This window comes from Choloepus didactylus, chromosome 2, assembly GCF_015220235.1.
Source record: "Choloepus didactylus isolate mChoDid1 chromosome 2, mChoDid1.pri, whole genome shotgun sequence".
Taxonomy (NCBI): domain Eukaryota; kingdom Metazoa; phylum Chordata; class Mammalia; order Pilosa; family Megalonychidae; genus Choloepus; species Choloepus didactylus.
This window is the reverse complement of record NC_051308.1, coordinates 38,789,074-38,815,224: the sequence shown is the minus strand read 5'-3', so window position 1 is coordinate 38,815,224 and position 26,151 is coordinate 38,789,074. Positions and strand designations below refer to the sequence as shown.

Below are 26,151 nucleotides of genomic sequence, written 5' to 3'. Positions count from 1 at the left end.
GAAATGGAAGGGAAATGAAACCATTAGATAAACAGCTCAGCTAAATTTTCTCAGAAAGAAAGAGTCATTATGATCTGTCCAAATCACCAAAAATTTTTAAGTATGTCATTAAAACAGAAGCAGACTCTGGGCTCAGTTCAACAGATATTCGTTGAGCATTTGATGTCAGCAACAGTATAGGGTTAGGTGTTGGGGGCCAAAAAAAACAAGTGAGAAATGGTCCTGGCGATGTCAGTACACTGTGAGGAGCCCTGGGCTGGAGGTGTGTGTGTGTGTGTGTGTGTGTGTGTGTGTGCGTGTGTGTGTGTGTGTATGTGTGTGTGTATGTGTATGGGGTGTCATGGAAACACGGAGGGGGCGGAGCCAGCCGGCCTTGAGCAGGGCGGGGCCGGAGGAGTGAGGGGGGCAGAAGAGACATCACCGAGGCATAGGATTCACCTAAACAAAGAAGCGTGTGTGTGATGTGGGGATGGAGAGGAGTGGGATGGTTCCTACAGGTAGGAGGGGTAGTTTGAGAAGAAGCCCTGAGACGTGAAATTGCCTGATGCTTGGTGAGGCCACTAAGTTACAAGTGCCGGGTCACTGAGTTTGCTTTGGGGTGGGTGGATGGGGATCAGGTTTTAGAACGACTTGCTCTGGTGGACCTGTGGGGAAGGGTGGGGTGAGGATGATGGCTGTTAAAATGAAAGGCCACGAGGATTGACTAAGTCTAGCAATGAGAAGGCAGTGAGAATGGAGAGCAATGATGGATTTTGAAAACAGTTTTTATTCAAATTTCTGAGCATGGGGAATTGTTAGGATGTAGAACAATGAGAAGAAGGAGTGTGAGATCATCTTGAGGTTTCTGGTGTTGATGGTTGAGTTAATGGTGCTGCCTCCAACTCACGGGGGAGCGGGGCTTGGCAGACCAAGTTTGAGGGTCCTCTGGGACATCTATTCCACAGAGGACTGAAAGTGTATCCACCTCATTCCACTCACTTGTGGTTTGATCTGTCAAAAGACCGGAGGCCTCAGCTCTGGACCTGTCTCCATCCCTTGCACGTAGCTGTCTGACCTGAGGCAGGGGTGTGGAGCTCTCACAATGCCTGCTTTCCCAGCTGCAGGACATGGTGAGGAAGCTCGCCTTACAGGGTGCCGGGGTGATGTGACGGGCCACCGAGCACTGAGGGCCTGGTGGACAGCGTCTCTCCGACATCACTGTTCAGTCTTTTCCTCTGCTCAGCTGTTTTCCGGAGTGTGGGGAAATGGTGCCACCCTGCCCCAAGAATCCCCTATCCCAGGAATGCAAGCAGAGCAGACCCTCTGAACCAGGAGAGACCACTCAGCATATCCAAGGGTTTGTGTTAACTCTGAATCAACATTATTCTAACACCTCTTAGTGCGCTTAATATTTACAGCATCAGTAGGTGGCAGACAGCAGCACAGAGCAGGGAGGGGCTTCAGTGCCAGCAGAATCCCTTCTTGTAGCTCTAGGGAAGCCACAATCATATTTTTCCCATCCGGGCATTTTTTTTTTAACAGATGAAACATTTAAGATTTTAATGTTTTCTATTAAAAAGTGAATGGAATAAAAGCACCACTGTGGAATCTTCAGAAAAGATACTGTTTGCAGTTCCATAGAATGTGAAAGTAAAAAAAGAGGCTAAGGAAAAAAAAAAAAAAAAGCTTGTCATAAGCCACCATGACTCAGAGTTCACAGACGGGAAAACAATAGATAAATTAGAGAAAATTTCTTTGTGACCGACATTCTCAGCAACTAGAAACTGCAAGTGCTGGCTGGGGCTGGCACTGGCTCCTCCAGAGGAGTTTCATATGGATTTTTTAATTTTGGAAAAACCAGTCAGAAGGAAGAAAAAAAAAATTATCCCCTCCCCCCACTTCTTTTAATATCGTGTTCAGTAGCACAATGGATTTAAAGTAAGGCATAGTTTCCTCAGAGTAATATGGCCTCAGGACATGATTTAGATAGAAAATTTAAGTAAGATTAATGCAATTTATTATCCGACAGGATATCCCTACAAGCCACACTATTTGGCTGAATTTTAGATTCCCAATCTAATATTTCAGATGAGATTTCCAGATGGGTGTCTTATTCCTCTATTAGTTTAGTCAGGGTGATATAGAGTTTGCAAAACAAGAGAGGTTAAACTAGTTTTAACACTTGATTAATCATTGAAATTACTTTGTTACCATTTGAATTCACTGACTTTTGTTTATTAAGTAACTCCCTAAACCCAATGCCAACACAAACTAGAGGCACATTTCCAGCTTTGATAATTTATTTGATGACTTCTTCAAAGGAGATTTTTTTTTTAAGTGGTAAATTTATGGTTACATTGAAAAGCTGCTCAATGCCTGCTCCTTGCCTAGCAAAGAAAAGTAAAGTGGGGGTTTATGAAACTTAGAGAAGCACACCCCTACACCCTCCCCCATACACACCCCAAACCCATATTCTAATTTCCTGAGACATTTTCAGGCAGATAAATCTTTAAAACAAATTGGATGAATAATTATCAGAGCTTTCACTACTTCCATCAAGAGACAGACAGATAGAACAGAAACTGTCTGATGTGACAAACCACACATATAGTCTGCCATTTTATAAACCACTGGCAAGTCTATTAAAGGAGGTGAATTCCAGCGCACCGTTGAGCCTGTTTTGAATGGAGGAATGAGCTATGTGGAAAGCGCCATAGAGAATTAAGCATCCTCCACACCAGTCAGCAATTAGTGTGGAGTGAAGGGGGTGGGGGCTAATTCAGAAAACGGACAAAGCTCCAAACCAGAACTACATTTTGGGATGAAAATTTCCTGAAGTCTGGGCTTGATAAATTGATTGCAATCTCTTTTCAGAGACCTATCAGGAGCAAACTAGTGAGTTACAGATATAAATTTGAATTCCAGAGTCTTCAACTAACCCAACTCATAAATGAATTCCTAAATGCTGACTGAGCCAGAAGACCCAGCATTGGAAAACCAGTTGGCAAGAATCATTAATTTCAAAATGAGATGAACTGCTCTATTTAGCCCTCATTCAAAACTTTACAGAAATGCCAGATTTCCTTAAACACAGGTTTCATTGAATTTCCAGGGCTTTGATTAACTGGTAGATGAGGGTGTCTCACAAATACAGATTTGTGTGCTACATTCAGCTTGGACAAGATTGGGGACTGGAAACCAGCACAAAGTATTCCCTCTACTTTCTAAGATGTTAACTCTTCCCTTTTTTTTTTTTTTTTCCAGAAAGCTCTTTTTGTTATGAGGATTTTGGACAATTAAGAATTAGCCTATGGTTTAAAAATGTGGTTATAGATCATATTCTGGTCATTTATGTCATCTGTTAAGCTTTTTATGAATGATTGACAGCCCACTGCTTTACAGTGTGGCTTTAACGCCCCAAAGGAATGAGAGAATTAAAAAAATATACTTCTATCTCTGCTGAAAAAGTCATAAAGTTGTGGCTTCTGCTAAGTGAAGAGATTGCTTACAAAGAGATATTTTCTTTTTTTTAAAATATGTTTTCATTTTTCTCCTTACTGCCATTTTTCTCCTTTGATACTGGCACATTAAGCAGAGTATCTAAAATTGGTGCAACATAGATCCACAGAATTAAATGTTTTGTGGTTGCATTTTTTTTGACTTTCATGTACAAGTTAATAAAAAATAAATTTCAAGAAAAAATAGCCAATATTACGCATTCTGAAAAGTTGGTTCCTTCTTTTGGCATTCCAAGGGAGTGGATTTGGAGCCCCTGAGTTGAGTTATGACATGGATTCTATTGCCTCAGTGGGTTTTCCCATCTTTCATCCAATGCCTGCCGTTTATCCATGGGATTTCAAACACCAGAGATTATGCAAAAAAAAAAAAAAAAAAAAAAAAAAAAGCATATTAATTAGGCTAGTTAGACTGTCTGAATCTTTTGTTTATAGTGGAAGGACTAAAAGGTATCCAAGACTGGGTTCATTAATTCTAGGTTGAACTGAATCTTACAGTTGATTCTTTAAAAGTTCCGCTTTTAAAGAAGGGAGTGATATAGAGGCCATCCTTGGGGAGGGGAAGGTTTCTGTCAAGGATGCAGGACGGCATAGCATCCCTGAATCATGAAGATGAGGATCCAGCTTAGAAGGGCTGAGCAGCAGTTCTGGTAGCAGGATTTTCAAGCAGGACTGTTTCAGGACTTTCATTCCAGGTTTATGATGATAACTCCATTTACTCAGTGTTTGACTAAGGCTTCACCTGCAGCACCTGTGATGAGGTGCAGTTTGCAGATTGATACCTGATGTCATCAATATCCCCATTTCCTGCCTTCCTATTTGTTATCATTATCATCACAATCATCATTTCTTGCCATTAGTGATTTAGAGATTAACCAAGGCAAAAAACTGTTTAGTCTATTTAGCTACTTTCTCCTCTTTCTTCATCTTTTCTTTCTCTTTCTCCTTCACTTTCTTCTTTTCCCTTTTTTATGAGTCAGTTCTGTGAGATTTATTTCAAGGACCAAAAAACAAGAAGATAAGATTTTAGAAACAGGCCTCTATAGAACCCCATGCAAATGTGTGTGTGTGAGGGACTTGGTTCTAGTGGGAAAAGTCAGATGTGGAGCTGATTGGCCAGTACCTGTGGCTGCTCTATGGGAATTCTGGGACAAGACCTTTAGAACCTCCCACCCACACAGTGCAAAGATTCTGAGAAATCTTATTCCTTGGTTTGACAGACTGAGATGCCCTAGAACTGAGGGTTTTGTGTAAGGACAGAAAAAACACAGTGAAACTGGGTGAAAGAGAGGAGATGAAGAGGGAAGATGATGAGATGCAGCAGAATCCACTCAGCGATAAGTCTGAATTTCCATGTCATGCTATAGGGAAGATTCATTTAGATGAAAGGAAAAGACTTTGGCAAATGAGGTCGTGAGTTGGGAATATGGTTAATGCATATGAGGTGGGGAGTATGGAGGGCTATATGGTTGCACTCTCTGTAACTTGGTGATTTTGTTATGGAGTCTAGGATGCTCTAATGTCTGACTGGCTTCATTCACTTGGAGTGCCTTGATAATTGCTGCCTGCCAGCTACTTGAAGATGGTGAATTGCCACCATCACTGTTCCTGGTGACTTATGCAAAAGAACTGCTTTCTGGACTGCCAGTCAAGCATTGTAATTTTCCTCTATCTTCATTCATTCACTGAAAATTTTTTTCCTCCCTTTTTTTCCTGCAGGTTTTCTGTATTCTAGGCATTGTACAGGGCATTGGGAATACAATGGAACTTATAGTCTATAGGGAGAGAGACATTAATAAAGTCACCCCAGAGAAATGTACATTGCAAATGAGGTGAAATGAGATCCATGGCATAGCTCATCCCCATGTATATAGCCTGGTCAGGAAGCTCTGGAATTGTTTTCCAGATTGCTAATGCTGCCATTATGCAAAATGCCAGAAATGGATTGGTTTTTATAAAGTGGGTTTATCTGGTTACAAAGTTACAGTCTTAAGGCTATGAAAGTGTCCAAGCTACGGTGTCAACAATAGGGTACCTTCACAGAAGAATGGCCAATGGCATCTGGAACACCTCTGTTGTCTTGGAAGGCAAATGGCTGGTGTCTTCTTCCTTTGCTCCCTGGTTGTGTTTCAAAATGGCTTTCTCCTAGGACGTTTCTCTCTAGGCACCTGGGGGTATTCTCTTAGCTTCTCTAGGCAAACTCTGGAGTAGCAAAAGTCTACTTTCAACAGCCATCTTCAAAATATCTCTCTTGGCTGCCGCAGCGAGCTCCTTCTGTCTGAACTCTTATATAGGACTCCAATGATTAAATCAAGACCCACACTGAATGGGCAGGGCCACACGTCCATGGAAATAATTTAATCAAAGGTATTACCCACAGTTGGGTGGGTCACATCTCCATGGAAAAAAAACCCAATCCAAAGATTCCAACCTAATCAACACTAATACATCTGCCCCACAAGATTGCGTTAAAGGACATGGCACTTTGGGGGACATAATATATCCCAATTGGCACAAATGGGATGATAGAGCTGAGCTGGAATTTGAGTAGGAATTAACTAGAAGAGGAGGAGAAAGAAGAGGTTCCAGACAGAGAATCAGTTGTGCGAAGGCGTGTGCTCTCCCAGCCAGAAGCATACTGTAGTCTGGATGTGGAGGTGCATTGGGGGTGAGGAGCGTATCCTTCTCCTCAACAATGAGTTAAAAATTGTCACCTGGGTCCTGGAACCAGTTCTGCCTGTGCTCCATGTCTCACAGTGCCTCTCAGATAAAAGTACCCTTTACTTCCTGGAACAATATGGACTGTAAAAGAAAAAAGAAAAAAATTATCAGTGCAGGGGCAGAGCAGAAACACAAAAGACTAGCAATCACATCCACATCTCTTTCTTCTTCCTTATACTAAGGGAATACATCACTTTTCCTTTTTCTAGACTAACAACACACAGTAACCATAAAAACAACAGCCACCGGAACTTGGAGTGTTCAGTTGAGTTTGCCTATGGGGCACTCTTATGTTAACATAGAGCAGCCCCTTTAAGGAGTGCCATCTTCCTCCACCACAGAAACTATCAGGTTCCAACCTCTTTGTTCTTATTTCTTGACTTTTAGATTCGACCTCTTCTATTGTGTATTCATTGAAGCTTCAGTTCCTCTAAAATTCTGTCTCTTCATCTAGAACCCACTTTGTGCAACCTTGAGTAACGTTTTCCCCCCACCCTCTTGGATCCAGAGCCGCAGACTTCTTTATCCCTGCTCTGAAGGCAGCACCCACCTGGTTCATCTCTCTTGAAGACCCTGGTTTATCCTTCTCTTTGCAGGAACACAAACTGGTCTCCATCTAGAGAGACTCACATTCTGCTAACTCTTGATGAATCTCTGAAAGCTTTTGTCAGTTGATACAAAGGAGAGCTGTTAAGACTCCCTGGGTATTTGCACTTTCTTGGAGGCCCTTGGAGTCTCCAGGGAATAGATGGTCAAAGGTAGAATTTCAGGAAAGGCATGACCAAGAGTGCAAAATGTATTTGGAACTCATAAGGATTTCTGCACAGTGACCCTCAAATCATACTGCATGAAGAACAGCTGTTTTGTCAACTGCTTTTTAATGAGATTTTTTTTTTTGTTCTGGTTTTAAAAATAGCACACGCTAGCTTTAGAAAATTGAAAATACAGAAGTAAGAAACAGAAATATACATAAAAACTCACCCATAACATGCAGAAATGATGGTAGAAATATTTTACTGTATTTTCTTCCAGTATATGAACATATATTGTATATTCATATTAATATACATATTATAAAATTTTAATTCTGAATTTTTCACTTAAAATATATAGTAAGCATTTCCTATGTTTGTTAAATTATTTGTAAAAACTATTTTTAGTGAAAGCTAACATTATTCTAAAATTTACTTAATGAATCCCCTATTATTTGTTATTTTCGGTGTAATGAACATTTTTGTGTTTAAATCTTTGTAAGAGTTTTTACTGGTTTCCCTAAGATATATTCCAAGAAGAGGAATAATTCATTTGTTCCTTAACTCATCATTTATTACTTTCTTCTTTTATGTGAATGTTCTTGGGTTAGTGATAAAAAAACATGAACTGACTTCAATATTTGAATGTGGTTAAAGGGGGTAATGTTAGGTTGTATATTTTACTAGAATTAACATTTAAAAAAAAATTCATGAGATTGCACAACACAAACAGTGAACCAGGAATTAAACTTTGGACTATAGTTAATAGTACAATTTTTAAAATGTGCTTTCATCAATTGTAAAAATATACCACAACAATGCAAGTTGTTAATAATAGGGTGTTATCGGGGAACCCTGTGTTTTATGCATGATTATTCTGTAAACCCACAACTTCTCTAATAAAAACATATAATCCTTGCCTTCAAGGAGATTTAAGCCCACTTTAAAGATATTGATACATATTTTGAAATTGCTTTTCAGATATTTGTAACAATTTATCCTTGTATTGTAGGGGAGAGTTTGTTCGAAGTTGATTTTCCAGTATCCCTTCCTTTTGAGAACTTGCTCTTCCTCACACCTTGTGATTCAATTGGAATAGCCACCTGCATGTTGCCATCTCCCTACCACCCAGGCCAGCCAGGTAGAGGTCTCCCCCGCCCCCCACCCCCACCCCCAAAATAGGAATAGCAGCAGCTGCAGCAGCTACAACAGCAACAAAGTGGTGATTTATCCAGGTCATCATGTAGCCTAGGCTGGCCCATCAGAGGCTCTCTTAGGAGGTATAATAAGGACACCAGAGAGAGAGGGTTTCTCTTTTTTTCTCCAAAATTGTGTGCTATGAAGAGGAACAGGTATGCTGGAGCCACTAGGGTTTCCTACTGCATGGAGACAACCTGCCTAAGAATGAACCCACCACAGTGCAAAGGAGAGCTGAGGGATGGAGGGGAAGGGCCAAACCCTGTCTACCCTGTGGGACAACTGGGATCCACCTGTGAGTAAATCCTGTTAGCTCTGCTCTGCTATTTTTCATTTACATGAGCCAACAAATTAGTTTTCCTCTTTCTTCTTTCCTTCCTTCCTGCCTCTTGACTTTCTTTCTCTTCAAGTTGATTTAGATTGTTTCTGACATTAGTAATGTGCTTCTGCAGTCTTTGTTATTGCCCTAGAAAATACTACTAACATTAAAAAAAAATCCTGTTTGGATGAGGAAAATTGCCTATCTTTCTTTGAAATTTGTATACACACATATTTGACAGTGAGGCTGAACACTTTTTTCTGTTTGTAAATTATGTATTCATGTTTTTGTTCATTTATATATTAGGTTCTTAGTTTTAAATATTATTTATGTAAGTTTATTTTATATTGAGGATATATATGCTACATATTTAGTTGCAGAAATACTTTTACCATATGGTTACATGTTTATGTTATAGGTTTTACTTACAGAAGGTTGTTTATTTTGTAAAATTTCAATTGTTTTTCTTTGTAATTTTTTCCCCACAGCTTTTAAATTTAGAATTCCCTTCCCCACAGAATTTTTGTTTGTGTTTTACGTTCCTTTTTCTTTCTTTCTTTTTTTTTAACATTCAGAACTTATTTTAATTATGTGGTGTGAGGTGAGTTTTCATGTTGACTTTTTTTCCTGCTTTGCAAGCCATTTTTTCCTATTGAAGAATCTGTTAATTTCCACTTGATTTCATAATGCCTTTAAAAAATTGTATCTGTGTTCTAATATGTGACAAATTTTGTTTGAGGGCTATTCATTATGTTTCATCTATATTAAAGACTGATGCTAAGTGTATATATGTGTGTGTGTCTGTGTGTGTGTGTATATGTGTGTAAGGATCTCAATTATATAAAGACTGTAGAATTGAGATCCTTAGCATATATATATATGCTAAGGATCTCAATGCTACATTCTGTCTTTATTTTAGCCACACACAAAATAGGCAGATATCAGTCACTAGCATCATTTTTAATTATACATAGCAGTAAAATATAAATTTCATAATTATTCATAGTATGGGATTATGCATTGATTACCACCATGTATTGAGACTTCCCGTATCCAAGACACTGTGCTAAATCTTAATCCTTATCACAACTCTATGAGGTAGATACTGTTATCCTCTTTTTTATACAGAGGAACTGAGGTATAGAGCTTTCAAACAATACTATATATTAGTATATACTGGGTTTATTATTGTTGTTTCTAAATGAATTAACAAATATATTTTTTTAATTCTCAGTTTTAATTTCTAGTATGGTAAATATTGATAGATAAAACTCAACAAAAGCTCTTCAGAGTATTCACTAAGTTTTAGAGTATAACCAGAGTAGGTGCTAAGATGAGAAAGTTTTAGAACTGCTGATCTAATGCATAGTAGGCCCCTTTTAATTCTTAGTTAGTGTATTAATAACATTGTTTGCATCTTTACCTAAGTATAATTGGTGTACAATAAACTGCAGATATTTGAGGGTATAATTTGATGGCTTTTGACATAAACTAATACTCCTATGAAGCCATCACTATAATTAAGATAATGAACATATCTTTCATGCCAAACTTTCTCATGCCCCTTTTAAATTCATTTCTCCCTTCCCCTATCCCCATAGCCAGGCAAACATTGATCTGCTTTCTGTCAAGACAGAATAGTTGGCATTTCCTAAAATTTTATATAAATAGAATCATATAGTACATACTTTTTTGTGACTAACTTCATTGTACTTAGAATAATTATTTTGAATTTCCATATAAATTTTAGAATCAACTTGTCAATTTGTATAAAATAGTCTGCTGGCACTTTCATTGTGGTTATGTTGTATCTAGTCATAAATTCAGGGAAAATTAACATCCTAAAAATTTTGCCTTGTTTGTACAAATTTGCTAGTGAACACTCCCATATTAACCTCTTAACATCTGCAGGGTCTGTAGTGGTTGGTATTCTCTCTCCCATTCCTGATATTGGTAGTTTATATTTTCTTGCTTTCTTTCTAGGTATTTATCAAATTTATTGCTCTTCTCAAAGAATGACTTTTTTTTATTTCATTGACTTTCCTATTATTTTTTCAGTTTTATAATTCAATGATTTCTGCTCTTTATTATTTCCTTTTTTCTTATTTTCTGTTTGCTAGTCTTTCCCTTATTCTTTAAGAGAGAAGCTAGAATTGTTGATTTGAGACCTTTCTTCTATTCTAATATAAGCATTAAAGTTATAAATTAACCTTTCAGTGATGTTTTAGCTATCTCAAAAGTTTTGATATGCTGTGTTTTAATTTTCATTCCATTGAAAATATTTTCTAATTTTCCATTAATTCCTCCTTGGAAGTATGTTGTTAAGTTTCCAAATATTGGGGGATTTTGCAGCACTGTTTCTGTTACTGATTTCTAATTTAACTCTATTGTTGTCAGAGAACAAATTCTGTTCTGGGAAATGTTACGTTTGCACTTGGAAAGAAAGTATATTTTGCTGCTGTTGGTAGAGTGTTCTCTAGATGTTAATTAGGTAAAATTGTTTGAAAGTGGGGCTCAAGTCTTCCATATCCTTTTTGATTTTCAGTCTACTTGTTCTATCACTTATTGAGAGAAAGATGCGAAATACCTAATGATATTTGTGGATTTATCCGTTTTCTTTTTCACTTCTCTGAGATTTTGCTTTAGATATGTTGAATCTCTGCTATTATCTGCATAAACATTTAGGTTGTTATGTCTTCTTGAATGCACAGTTTTATCATTATGAATTGATCTTCTAAGTCTTTTATAATAGTCCTTATTCTGAAATCTTTGATATTGCTGCAAGCACTCCCATTTTCTTTGATTAGTACTAGATTGATGTATCTTTTTCCATCCTTTTCCTTTAAACCTGTGTTTTATATTTAAATTATGTTTCTTGTAGACAGAAAGTAATTGGTATTTGTTTTGTGCTTGTTTCTTTCTTTTCCAATCTGGCAATCTCTCTCTTTTCTTTGGTATATTTAAAGCATTTACATTTAACATGATTTTTTTATATGAATGCTATTTGTTTTCTATTTGTCCCACCTCCTTCCCCCATCTTCTTTTTCTGCCTTATTTTAGATCCATTGCATATTTTAATGATTCCACTTTATCTCCTTGATTAGCTCATTAGTAATACCTCTTTGTTTTATATGTTTAGTGGCTGCTTTATGGTTTGTAAAAATATTTATTTAAACTATTACACTACACCTTCATGTAATACTGTATCATTTTAAACAAAGTATAAGAATTATAAAAGAGTATACTTGCATTTCTTCTTTCCCAAACTTGGTATTATTATTGTCATACATTTTATTTCTACATATGTTATAAACCCAACAACACATTTTAAAATATGACGTCTGCTTTAAACAGTCAATTTAAAAAAAAGAATTTCTAAAAATATGAGAAAAATAGTCTTTTACATTTTAACACATATTTTGCATTTCTGGTGCTCTTCATTCCTTTATATAGATGTGAGTTTCGGGCTGGTATCCTTTTCTTTCTGTCTGAAGGACTTCCTTTCACATTTCTTATAGTGCAGGTATGCAAGGATTGATTATTTTAGATTTTGTATGCCTGAGAAGTGTGTATTTCAGGTTCATTTTTGAAAGAAAATTTTTGCTGTATAAGGAATTTTTGATTGCTAATCCTCCTTCCCACTACCCAACCAGTTCTTTAATGATGTTGTGCTGCTGTCTTCTGCTCCACTGTCTCCTGGCTTGTATTGTTTTGACAAGAAGTCTGTTGTAATTCTTATCTTTGTTTCCTCTGCATGTAATGTATCCCTTTTCTCTGCTCTTAACATTTTCTTGTTATTACTCATTTAAACAATTTAATAATGACATGCTTTGTAGTAATTATCTTCATTTTTGTTCTGATTGGGTTTTTCTGAACTTCTTGGGTCTATGTGTTTAATTTTCATTAAACTTGGGAAAATTTTGGTCATTACTTTTTCAAATATTTTTTCTTTTCTTCTTTCTTTCTCTTCCTTCTGGAACTCTAATTATACATATTTTAGGTTGCTTTATGTTTTCCTACAGTTCACTGATATTTTGTTCATTTTTTGTTGTTGTTTAGCCTTTCCTCTCAGTGGTTCATTTTGGATAGTTTCTATTGCTATGCTTTCAATTTCATCTGCAATTTCTTTTGCAGTGTTTTATCTGCTGTTAATCCCATCTACTGAATTTTCTTCATCTCAGACACTGTATTTTTCATTTCTAGAAATTCAGTTTGAGTCTTTTTTTAATTTACTTCGTCCATAATTTTTCTTCTCATGTTCCTGCTTTCTTCTGCCAAGTTGACCATGTGGAGTCTATTTATAATAACCATTTTGATGTCTTTGACTAGCAAACTTATTATCTGTGTCCTTTCTGTATCTGTTTCTATCGATTGATTTTGTTCCTCAGTATGAACTTTATTTCCATGCAGACATGCTTCCTAAAGTTTTACTGGATGCCACACATTGTGAATTTGACATTATGGGTGCTGGATTTTATTATATTTTTGTATTCCCTTAGATATTTTTGAGCTTTGTACTGGGATGTAGTTAACTTACTTGGAAGTTGATCCTTTTGTAGTTTGGCTTTTAAGCTTTCTTAGATGGGTCCAGAACAGACTTCAATCTATGGCTAACTTGGCCTCACTTCTGAGGCAATACTCTTTGAGGACTCTATCCAATACTTTATTTATTACAAGACTTTCTGTTCTGGCTGGTCGGAGCGCTAACTATTTCCAGCTTTCTGTGAGCTCTGGGGATTGTTCTGCCTGTTTTTTCTACTGGTTCTTTCCCTGGCTTTGGCAGTTTCTTCACGTGTTTTTGCTGATCAGTCTTCAGACTCAAAGGCAACCATCTGCAGATCTTCAGAATTCTCCATCTTTCTCTGGACACTCTTTTCTCTCCTTTTGGTTCTGTTCTCCACAGATTCTGGTGAACTTGGACTCCTCAGACAGTGAACTCTGTCTCCTAGAGTCAGGGAGCCCACCAGGCTCTGTTTGGATTTCCCCTGCCTGCAACATATCTTAGAACTCTTTATAGGCAGTAATTTGGGATGATTGTAGGGCTCACCTTGTATGTTTACCTTCTCCCAGGGATTACTGTCCTGCACTGCCTGTTATCCAGCATCTGAAACTGTTATTTCATGTATTTTTCCAGTTATTTCATTGTTTAAGTCAGGAGGGTCAATCCAATATGTTACTTTTTCCTCCAGAAGTAGAAGTCAAAAACATTATTTTTATTACACTTAGTATGCATGCATGCAATTAAATATCTGCTCATTATTTTTCCTTCCCTTACTTATTTACAAACCTTTATTGAGTTCTTACTCTGTTCCAGATTCTATATTAGTCATTGAGAAAATAGTTCATAGGACATCTTACATACCCTTAAGGGATTGACTGATTGTGTAGTAACCAGGGAGGCTTTATATTGACCTTTGCTACTCCCTGCCACACCCTTAAATTGGGACTAGCCTTCTGAAGTGGAAATGACATAGTACGAGTTTTGGAACTTGAGCCTCAAGAGGCCTTGCAATTTCCACTTTCACCATCTTGGAATGCTCCGCTGACACCTCACTGTAAGGAGAGCAGGCTAGTCTAATGGAGGGTATGAGGTCACATAGAGGAGAAGTCAACAGCCAACAGCAGCTACTATCCCAACAGAGCCTCCAGTTGAATACAGCTTCAAGAGTGAGCCCAGAGGAGACTAGCAGAAGGGCATTCCAGTCTACTCACAGGATCATGAAAAATAAGAAATCTTTTTTCCTCAGTCACTAAGTTTTGGGATAGTTTGTTACACAGCAAAGTTTGCACAAAATTGACATTATCTCCTCCATGTCTATGATAGCACCACCCTCTGGAGTAGTTTCAATCTGTGGTATTTGAGGCACCTATTTTTTAGGCCATTCATGTGGTGCTCAATGTGCATTGCTTTCTATTGCCATGCACTACATAGTCTATCTTCTGTGTTTCTTCAACTAAGTCACATGCTCCTTAAGGGAAAGGCCTTTTGCTTAATTGAGTTCCCAGCGCTCTGCCTAGAGTAGTAGTTAAAAAAATGTTTGATGATACTGAAAAAATTGTAAAAATCACATTTCAATCAGTCTATGTTTTATCCTGGGTATCTTGGTTCAACAGATACTGTAAATACTTAATGGAGATCCTATGAAGTGCTAGGCTCTGGGATTTCACACATTATTATTATTATTATTGTTATTATTTAATTGATCAGAATAATTTTATGAGGTAGTTTAATACTATCCCTATTTTATAACTAAGTAATTTGATACCCAGAGAAGTGAAGTCCTTGTTCAAACACTCTTAATTCATAAATGGCAGAGTAGTGGTGACATCCCAGTTATCTTGATTCCAAGAATAGAGCTTTTTCAACAGTTGCTCAGAGAGTGGCAGAGAAGATGATCGACAGCTTATCTTGTGCCCAGTGAGGCCAGTTGGAATGAAAGCACTATGGGGCCCTTTCCTTCTGGGGCCTTGGGGAGATGCATGTTATAGAAAATATGGGTTAGTGTACACAACTGAGGAGCAGAGGGTGTGGGATAATTCCACATTCAGGCAGCTAACCCTCTCCATAACTCACAACCTGCCTTCCCCAGCAAGAGCAGATTTGGTCTGACATTCCCCTTATTCTGTTCACTTGACTTCTTTTCTTACTGTGCCCCATGGCAGTGTTGCAGGCAGTAGCTGCACAGGGAAATGACTTTCCAGCCAATTCAGGGAGTCATTTAGGGTAAAAAGGATATTTGGGAGGAAAAATTGGCTATTTCTGATGCAGTGCTTTAGGTGCTCTTGATGAAATTACACTATGAATATGAAGCTCCTGAGACTTTCTGGGAAGAAAGCAATTTGGATTTGCTCCATGGCCATGAGGAGGACCCAGCACTGCAGTGTCAGAAAAAAGTATAGACTCTTTTCCCTTATGGTTTTCCATTTAGAAAAGATCCAGGATACTTTATGGCACATGAGGGAATAAGTCCAAGAGAAAAATGGGAAAAAATGGAGAGAGAGGAGCCATAGTCTTTAAAAGAATAAAGAATTTATTTGCATGGATGCTGAATACTTCTTTCATTCAGTTAATCATGACAATGATAATAATGATTACTCTGTATTATGGGCTGACTTTCTGCCAGGTACTGTGTGAAACTCTTGGTTTAATAATATAGAAGTAAACAAATCAAACAGATATGGTCTTTGTTCATGGAATTTTCCATGAACTGGGAGGAGAGAGACTTTAAGTAAATAATCAGGCAAATAAATATATAACTATAAATTACGACAGAAGCTATGGAGGAAGAACTGGATGCCATGACGGAAAAAAAAAAAAAGCATAGAACAACACCTAAATTGGATTAGAGGGTCCGGAAAGGCCTCCCTGAGGAAGTGAGATTTGACATGAGCTTTAAATCCTTTGTGACCAGAAAAAAAAAAAAAAAGACACTGAGTGCTAGAAAATAAAGTTCTGGTATAGCTCTTGAATGAGATGATTAAGGAGTTCCCAGCCCTGGAAGTTACTGTAAAAAGTGAAAAGGCCATTTACTTATCTGAAGTCAAGCAACTAGAAAAGGTGATTTCCCCATGCCCTTTTAGAACTGGAATTCCACAGCCCTTATTTTCTTTCAGGACGAGTGGAATGACAAGGCTGATAGCAAGCCATTGATTGTGATCATCTTCAAGCTGGCTTACAAAAGAATATGCCGTGACTCTAATAGAGGTAATCATATTTTCTGTGAAATAAACCTTAATCCCCACATGCCTAAAAATCTGTCTTCTTGGAAACATTTTACCGACCACTAAAGAGAAATAGACAGGCTTGGCTGGCCAGCCCCACAGACCGTGAGCCAGGCTGGCTCTGCAGTGAGTCACTAACCTCCATCGCAAACCGCTCTCCGAGAACCAAATAATTAACGATTTTGCAAAAAGTGTCACTCTGTTTCTGGCAGAGTTCTGTGCTCTTTGGCATTGGAGTGGAAGATCAGTGGGGGGCAGGCAAGTGACAGTCTGGAGCAACTCTCAGTGGGAACAGGCCGAGCATATAATTATATCATGAGTCAAGCTCTCTCCAGGGATGTAAGATAATCAGAGGAAAATGAAATAGCATTATATCCCACATGAATAAAGGCATTGGTGGGGTAAGCTGACTCCTGAGAAAGAATACTCAGGCTAGGAAGTTCCCAGCATTTAAATGTCTCATGATTTGTCCTTGTGGCTCTTCTCTTAAAAATGAAGGGACTATTTGGGCACAATATATGACTTTGCCTTAAACCCAGAGAAGCAAGTGGTTAGAGACGACAATCCACATGGATAGATAACTTTAATAACAAACAAAAAAGTCATTTAGCTGAAAAGCTTTTTGCATCATTGATGTCCAACAGAGCACTGTTTATTCAGGAAGAAATTAGACTGACAAATGTTGCAGTGGGAGTTAAAAAATATTTTTTCCTTACTAAACCACTTCCAAAGGTATATTTTTATATATCCAGGAATAGCAGCCTGTTTTTCTTGCCTGTGCTCCTTCTCCTTCTCATTTCTTTTTGGTCAACACCCAAAGAAGAATTAGCATCTTTGCACAGTGGCGGCATAGTAGTTGAAGCAGAATTAGCGTGATCGGCAGTTGCCCGCCTTCCATGCCTCTGTCTGCTTCCCAGATGATAGAATTAGCCGGGGGACTTTTGATCAGTTCATCAAAGAAAAACAGTTATGGGGCTGTCCCAGGATGGCTTATGTGGTTAGAGACATCAAAATAAGAGTGACATCTTTTTATGATGATTTCTAAAATGGGTTATTTTAGACAGAAACAAAGAAATGATCTGAATGGGAAGGAATACATAGATTTTGATATGTAACTTACCCTTTAAGTCATTGTCAATTATTCTGTGCTATAATGTAGAGTTTGTGGCAGGATTTTGGAGATCAGTGAAACTGTCTTGAAGAGAAAGCACAGTGCAAGGTGGAGGCCGTCAGTCCCTTTGGGGAAATCAATCAGAATAAGTATTTAGAGTTCAATTTTCTATTGGAACATAAACTATTATTTAAAAGGCAAAATATTTATACAATCTGATGACAATTGAATAAAATTTTTTAAAAATCTATGGAACTGCACTACAGAGACAATGAACCCTAATGTAAATGATGGACTATAGTTAATGGTACAATCATAAAAATGTGCTTTTATCATTTGTAACAAATGTACTACAACAATGCAAGGTGTTAATAATAGGTTGGTACTTGGGAATCTTGTATTTTATGCATGACTGTTCTGTAAAACCACAACTTCTCTAATTAAAAAAAAAAGTTATTTGCTTGGGGGTGAGAAGGAAAGTGTTGAAGCAGGAAGAGAAGTAATTGATAGAGATTGTGAATTTTGGTTTTATTATGTTTGCCTCTGAGAGGTGGTTGTCCTTACAGGGAAACTTCCTTTCCATTAGAAGTACCTGATAGAATTAAAGGGAACAGACATCCTTACTCTCAGAAATGCAGATGGAGGCTATTTGGTATTAATGCTGCTCCAATGTTAATATCCCTGAAATGATGGTAACTAAATCAGTCAGTCAAAATTTATTGGCTGCATGCTTGGTATCTATGTAATTAAGCTGACGAGAACTAGAGCATGACTTGTAAGAAAAAGCCTGTGGCTAATAGAGTGATCATTGTACAGTATAACATTTCTTAATGAAAGAACCCTATGGGAATGTGAGCAGATACCCTTGCCCCCTGCCTGCCCCCATCCACCCCAACTCACATTAAAAATCTCCTCAGTGATGTTATGAGTGTTTAGAATGTGCAGTTAACTGATCTAAATGGATTGCAAAGTGGGACACTGATTTAGTTTGCTAGGCTGCTGAAAACAATATACTATGAAATGATTTGGCTTTAACAATGGGAATTTATTAGCTTAAAAACTTACAGTTTTGAGGCTATAAACGTGTCCAAATCAAGATATTATCAAGACTATGCTTTCTTCCTGAAAAACAGCTACCAATCGTGGACTCCTCCATCACATGGCAAGGCACACAGCAGCGTCTGCTGGTCTCTCCCTTCTCTTCTGGGTTTCGTTACTTTCATTGTCTGGCTTTCTCGGCTTTCTCTCTCCCTGTATTCATCCCATTTATAATGGACTCCACTAAGAAGATTAAGATGTACCCTGGGCCACACCTTAACTAAAGTAACCTCATGAACACCTATGTATCGATAGGTTTACACTCAAGGAATGTATTAACTTTAAGAACATGATTTTCTGGGGTACATACTGTTTCTAACCACCAGGGCACCATCTTCCCATCTGTCTGCAATAGACTATAATAATTTTAATTCCAACTATTAGAGATTCAGTTCTTTGAATCTTATAGACAGTTCTTTTTTAAATTTTCAAATAGTCATCTGTTACCATACTTCTTCTAAGACATTTTTCTCTTACATTTTCTCTTACATTTCTGAAATTGGGATGCATCATAAAATTGACATATGCATTTAAAAACCACCTGGTAGTGTTTTCTTCCCTCAGTACAATTATGAAACCAACAATACTGGTTTAATATTGAGTAAATAAGGTGAAAGATAAATAGGGCTCTGAGGTAAAGAACCTGAAGGTGCAATCAGTTAATGCTCGAAAGAAGAGAGCTGGATAGGCAGTGGAGCAGTGCGAAGAAACCTACAGGAGCAGGAGGGGACAGAAGGAGCAATGGAAAGATTAAAAATTATTTATCCAAATGCCAAAGAATGGCCATTTCTTAGATGTCAGATCTCTCTACAAAGAAGAACACCAGCTCCGTCTCTAACCTTGTACAATGACAGTAGAATATGGTCTCTGGATGACTGTCCATAGTTTTGCCATTTTGCTTTGTCATCGAATAATAGCCTTTCAGTCAGGAGACTGCCTCCATCTCCATTACTTCACTCTGACAAGTCAGAATGTTTTTCCTTCCCCTTTTACCTCTTTGCGGCTATTTCTATTTAAAGAAAAACTAATCAGTCAATTTTGTTAAGTTAGTGGGTAAAATAGATCAGTCAAAATGACTGGCAACATATAGGCACAATCTTAGGCACTGTTTTGGAAGGATCCTTTTTTTCCATGCCCCTTTACTTCTGGAGTTAAAGCTTTCTTCTGAGTATTATCTTTTAAACACTGTTAAAGAGTTATTTATAGGAGCTCTGCAAAATAGTTTTGGATGTTCTTGTTAGAGGAGATGTGGTAGGGAATCAGATTATATTGGGTCACAAGGGAAAGTGTCTGAAACAAATATAAATGAGGCCTAGGGGAAATGAAAATTGAAGAGAAACCAGACTCAAGCTGCACATTCTCTATTTTGCCAATTTTGACTTTGATTATGTCATCATTTGTAATTTCAAGGGATAGGCAAACTAGTTTGAATAAAAGAGAAATGATTTGTCCTGCTTTCGAAAGCAATTGAATTTTTTTTGATGAAAAATAAATGTTCCTGTTATCTTTTCCCCCTATTATTCATACTCATAGGCCTCACTGTTTTTCATTCTAAATGAGATGCAAATGCTGGAATTACATAAAAAATTTTTTCAGTCTATGTACAATTTCCTTACACTTTGGTGTCAAATAGTTATAGCTGGTAGTCTGGCTTAGTGAGCTCATTAGAGCCTGAGGCTGATATAATCAGGGGCACCGACTAGAGCCCTGTTAAATAATTTTTCCTTCACACAGGAAAGCATTCCCTTCAGAGGTCCCAAGTAGCCATCTTGTGAGTATGTGTCCATGTCTCTGAGTGACAGTGTGAATTGGTCAGCACAAACCAGAGCCTCTCCAGGAAGGTTACCTTAGTGGGAGTGTCTCAGAGATGGTGGACCACATCACTTCATATTGAGAAGAGGATTGAAGGCAAACGAAACCAAGTTATTTCTTGATAAATTCAATAGTTCTGGATAATCAATCAGGATAATTCAAGTTCAGATTTTGTTCCTCACTAAGTGAATGTTCTTATGCATAACTTAGATAATGACCCCTCCTTTGACTTCTTCATCTTTTTCACTAAGTGTAGCCTTTAGGGTAAATCTAGAAGTCTTAAGTCAACTGAAGAGTCAAGTAGTTTTTATCTGAATTTGGTTCCTATATGCAAGCAGTTTCAATATACCCAAATGCAAAACCCATTTCTTAATATTAATTTTTTGAAAACATCAGTTCAATATTAGAATTAGTACACTTTTTAATTGTTTTGAGAACAGACATTCTTCTTGGGAAGTTTTACACGCTTTGCAAATGAATCATTTAAAATAAATGGCTTTAAAATACATGGTATTTTAAATGGCTCAGAAAATATACTTGTGTGAAATTGAGCTTATTCTATTACGATAAGCTACTTTTCCTTCATAAAAGGAACAAAAAAAACCATCTAAAAAATAACTTCCTTTTCAGGGACTGACAACATGATTTTTCCACTTTCTTTTTCTTTTCTCTCCCTTGTGAACATTCTTTTTGATGATTATCAACTCACTTGGCAGAGTGTACCTTATTCCTTTTTTTTTAATTAAGAAGTTGTGAGTTTACGGAAAGATCATGCATAAAATATGGTATTCCCATATGCCACCCTGTTTTTAACACCTTGCATTGGTGTGGTACATTTGTTAGAATTAATGAAAGCATGTTTTTATAATTGTACTTTTAACTATAGCCCATGGTTTACCTTATGGTTCACTGTTTGTGTTGAGCAGTTCCATGGATATTTTTAAAATTTTTGTTCTAGTCATATATATATGTATATATCCTAAAATTTCCCCTTTTAACCACATTCAAATATATAATTCAGTGCTTTTCTGTAGTCCAAATAGAAACTCTGTACCTGTTAAGTTTTAACTTGCTATTCCCTACCCCTGCCCCATGCCTTGGTAACTTATATTCTAGATTCTGTCTCTATGAGTTTGCTTATTCTACTTTTTTCATATTAGTAGGATAATTTAATATTTGTCCTTTTGTGTCAGGCTTATTTCCCTGAACATGATGCCTTTGAGGTATATCCATGTTGTCATGTGTATCAGAGTTTCATTCCTTTGTACAGCTGAGTAATATTCCATTATGTGTATATACCACTTTGCTTATCCATTCATGGGTTGATGGACACTTGGGTTGCTTCCATCTTTTAGCAATGGTGAATAATGCCACTTTGAACATTCATGGGAAAAATCTGTTCAAGTCCCTGCTTTCAGTCCTTTTGGGTATATACCTAGAAGTGGGATTGCTGGGTCATATGGCAATTCTACATTTCATTTTCTGAGGAACTGCCAATCTGTATTCCACAGCAGCTGCATCATTTTACATTCCCACCAACAAGGAATAAGTGTTCCTATTTCTCCACATCCTCTACAAAAATTGTAATTTTCTGTTTTATTTTAATAGAAGCAGTTCTAGTGGGTGTGAAATGGTATCTCATTGTGGTTTTGATTTGCAGTTCCCTAATGGCTAATGATGCTGAATATCTTTTCATGTGCCTTTTCACCATTTGGATATCTTATTTGGGGAAATGTTTTTTTAAGTCTTTAACCCATTTTTCATTGGCTTGTTTGTCTTTTGTTGTTGAGTTCAAGGGTTTCTTTATGTATTCTGGATATTGAACCCTTTATCAGATATGTGGTTTCCAAGTTATTTTCTCCCATTGTGTAGGCTGTCATTTTGCTTTCATAATAAAATACTTTGAGGTGCAAAAGTTTTTAATTTTGATGAGGTCCCATTTATCTATTTTCTTATTTTGTTTTTTTGTGCTTTGGTATAAAGCCTAAGAAAGCTTTTTGACTATGGTTCATTAATGGGAGTATAAGTATCAGTGATGCATTAAAGGTGAACAAGTTTGTAAATGGTTGTTTAAAGGCATGTAACCACAGAGTAGCACCACAAACCTAAGTAAGTGTTAGCATGATATACTTATAAGGTATGACACTGGTGCAGAGAGTTAATAACAGAGTGGTATGGAAAAACTACCCATTACATATAAAAGACTATATTTAATAGGAATATTTTACCAACACTACATTAATACTAGGGATGAATAAAAACGAAAAGCCTAAGAAAGCATCACCTAACATAAGGTCCTGAAGATACTTTCCTATATTTTCTTCTAGGAATTTTATAGTTATGGCTCTTATGTTCAGGCCTTTGATCCATTTTGAGTTGAATTTGGTACATGGTATGAAGGAGGAGTCCACTTTCATTCTTTTGTGAAGGAGAGCCAGTTTACCCAGCACCGTTTTTTTAAAATTCAATTTTACTGAGGTATATTCACATACCTTTCATCCATGGTGCACAATCAACTGTTCACAGTACAATCATATAGTGCATTCATCACACCAATCTATTTTTTGAACATTTCCCTTATATTAGAAAAAGTAGAAATAAGAATAAACAATAAAAGTAAAAAAGAACACCCAAATCATCCCCCCCACCCTATTTATCATTTAGTTTTTGTCCCCATTTTTCTACTCATCCATCCATACACTGGATAAAGGGAGTGTGAGCCACAAGGTTTTCACAATCACACTGTCACCCCTTGTAATCTACATTGTTATGCAATCATCTTCAAGAGTCAAGGTCACTGGGTTGCAGTTTGACAGTTTCAGGTATTTACTTCTAGCTATGCCAATACATTAAAACCTAAAATGGGTTATCTATACAGTGCATAAGAATGCCCACCAGAGTGACCTCTCAACTCCATTTGGAATCTCTCAGCCACTGAAACTTTTTTTTGTTTCATTTCTCATCCCCCTTTTGGTTAAGAAGGCGTTCTCAATCCCACGATGTTGGGTCTAGATTCATCCTTGGGAGTTGTATCCCACATTGCCAGGCAGATTTACACCCCTGGGAGTCAGGTCCCACGTAGTGGGGAGGGCAGAGTTCACCCGCAGAGTTGGCTTAGCTAGAAAGAGAGGGCCACATCTGAGCAACAAAGAGGTACTTTGGGGGAGACTCTTAGGCACAATTATAAGCAGGTTTAGCCTCTCCTTTGCAGTAACGAGCTCCACAAGGGCAAGCACCGTGATAGAGAACTTCAGCAACAATCCAGACCAGCACCATTTTTTGAAGAGAATTTTCTTTCCCCTTTAAGTGGACTTGGAACCTTTGACAAAAATCAGTTGGCCATAATGTGAGGTTGATTTCTGAGTTCTCAGTTTGATTCTATTTGTCTAAAAGTCTGTCCTTGTGCCAGTAACATAATGCTTTGATTACTGTGTCTTTGTAATACGTTTTAAGATCGGTAAGTGTGAGTCCTCCAACTTCACTCTTCTTTTTCAAGATGTCGTTAGTTATTTGGGGCCCCTTACTCTTCCATATAAATTTGATTTTTGGCTTTTCCATTTATGCAAAGAAAGTTGTTAGAATTTTCATTGGGATTGCATTGAATCTGTAAATTACTTTGTGTAAAATCGACATCTTAACAGCATTTAGTCTTCCAATTTGTGAACATGGAATGCCCTTCCATTTATTTAAATCTTCTTTGATTTCTTTTAGCAATGTTTCGTAGTTTCCTCTATATTAGACCTTTACATCCTTGGTTAGATTTATTCTTAGATGTTTGATTCTTTTACTGGCTCTTTTAAATGGAATTTTTTCTTGATTTCCTCTTCAGATGGTTCCTTACTAGTGCATAGAAACTACTGATTTTGAGGTGTTGATCTTGTACCTTGCTAGTTTGCTGAATTCATGTGTTAGCTATAGGAACTTTTTTGTGGATTTTTCAGGATTTTCTGTACATGGGATCATTTTATATGCAAATAGGGAAATTTTCCTTTCTTTCTTTCCAATTTGGATGCCTTTTATTTCCTTTCCTTGACTGGCTAGAACTTCCAATACAATGTTAAGTAACAGTGATGAGATTGAACCTCCTTTTCTTTTTTCTGATCTTAGAGAGAAAGCTGTCAGTCTTTCACCATTAAGAGTGATGTCCGCTGTGGGTTTTTCATATATGCCCTTTATCATGTGAAGGAAGTTTCCTTCTATTTCTAAGTGTTTTTATTCAGAAGGTGTGCTGGATTTTGTCAAATGCCTTTTCTTTCTCAATTAAGATAAGTATGTGTTTGTTTTTTCCTTTATTCTGTTAATGTGGTGTATAACATTAGTTGATTTTCTTATTTTGAACCACTCTTGCATTCCTGGAATAAGTCACACTTGATCATGGTGTGTAATTCTTTTAATTTGCTGTGGGATTCAGTTTGCTAGTATTTTCTTGAGGATTTTTGCATCTATATTCATAAAAGATATTGGTCTGTAATTTTTTTCTTGTGGTATCTTTATCTGGCTTTGATATGAGGGTGATGCTGACCTTGTAGAATGAATTAAGGAATGTTCCCTCTTCTTCAATTCTTTGGAAGAGTTTGAGCAGGATTGGTGTTAAATTTTCTTGGAATGTTGGTAAAATTCCCCTGTGAAGCCATCTGACCTTCAGCTTTTCTTTGTTAGAAGGATTTTGTTTACTGATTCAATCTCTTTACTAGTTATTTGTTGAGATTTTCTATTTCTTCTTTAGTCAATGTAGGTAGTTTGTGTATTTGCTGGAATTTGTCCAATTCATCTAGGTTATCTAATTTGTTGGCACATATTTGTTCACAGTGTCCTGTTACAGTTATTTTTATCTCAGTGGGGTTGGTAGTAATGTTCACTCTTGCATTACTTAATTTATTCATTTGTGTCCTCTCTCTTTTTTCCTTCATCAGTCTAGCTAAACGTTTGTCAATTTTATTGATCATTTCAAAGAACCAACTTTTGGTTTTGTTGATTATCTCTACTGTTTTTTATTTTTTATTTAATGTATCTCCTCTCTGATCTTTATTATTTCCTTGTTTCTGCTCACTTTGGGTTTAGTTTGTTCTTCCTTTTCTCATTTTTCCAATTTTGATGTCAGCTCTCTGATTTGAAATCTTTCTTCTTTTTTGATGTAAGCATTTAGAGCTATAGATTTTCCTCTCAGCACTGTGTTTGCTGCATCTCATAGGTTTTGGTGTGTTGTATTTTCATTTTCATTTTCCATAAGATATTTCCTAATTTCCCCTTTAACCTATTGGTTGTTTAAGTGTATATTCTTCATATTTCCGAATTTTCCAGTTCTCCCTCACTTATGGATTTATAGCTTCATTCCATAATGGTTGGACAAGTTACATTGTATGATTTCGATGGTATTGAATTTGTTGTGACTTGTTTTGTGACCTATGATGTGGTCTATCCTGGAGAATGATCCATGTACACTATAGAACAATGTGCATTCAGTTGTTGTTGGTTGACATATTTTATATATATAGTTTAGGTCTAGTTGGTTTAGGGTATTGTTCAAATCTCTTATTTCCTTATTGATCTTCTGTCTAGGTATCCTATCCATTATCAAAAATGACCTGGTGGCATTATTGAAAATGGTATGCTTGATGGTGTCCAGAGGTCTCTTACGCTATTTTTGCTTTTTATAATTTTCTTTTATTTCTGCTCCTCATCCTGACTCATATCACTTGTCCTGTCTTTAGTTTGCTGATTCTTCTTCTGACAGCTCCAATCTGCTGATGAACCTCCTGGTAACTTTTCATTTTCAGTTACAGTGGTATTTAACTTCAGTAGCTCTGTTTGGTTCCTTTTTAAAATTTTCTATCTCTTTATTGAGATTACGTTTTGTCCATTCATTGTTATCCTGATATCCTTTCTTTCTTTCTTTGTATTTTCCTTCATCTCCTTGAACATATT

The 26,151-nt window shown here is 36.9% G+C and overlaps 1 long non-coding RNA gene across 2 annotated transcripts in view; it reads left to right on the top strand.

Annotated features, from left to right (window-relative positions):
* The first annotated feature begins 409 nt into the window (after nucleotides 1-409).
* Nucleotides 410-26,151, top strand: part of LOC119524750 — an 88,716-nt gene continuing 62,974 nt past the window's right edge. The window contains exons 1-2 of one of the 2 annotated variants that reach the window (XR_005214872.1): nucleotides 410-497; nucleotides 16,098-16,188. This is a non-coding gene — a long non-coding RNA (uncharacterized LOC119524750). Of the gene's footprint in view, nucleotides 498-8,437; nucleotides 8,460-16,097; nucleotides 16,189-26,151 lie in introns of those variants that run through there. The other variant, XR_005214873.1, reaches the window with a different exon arrangement.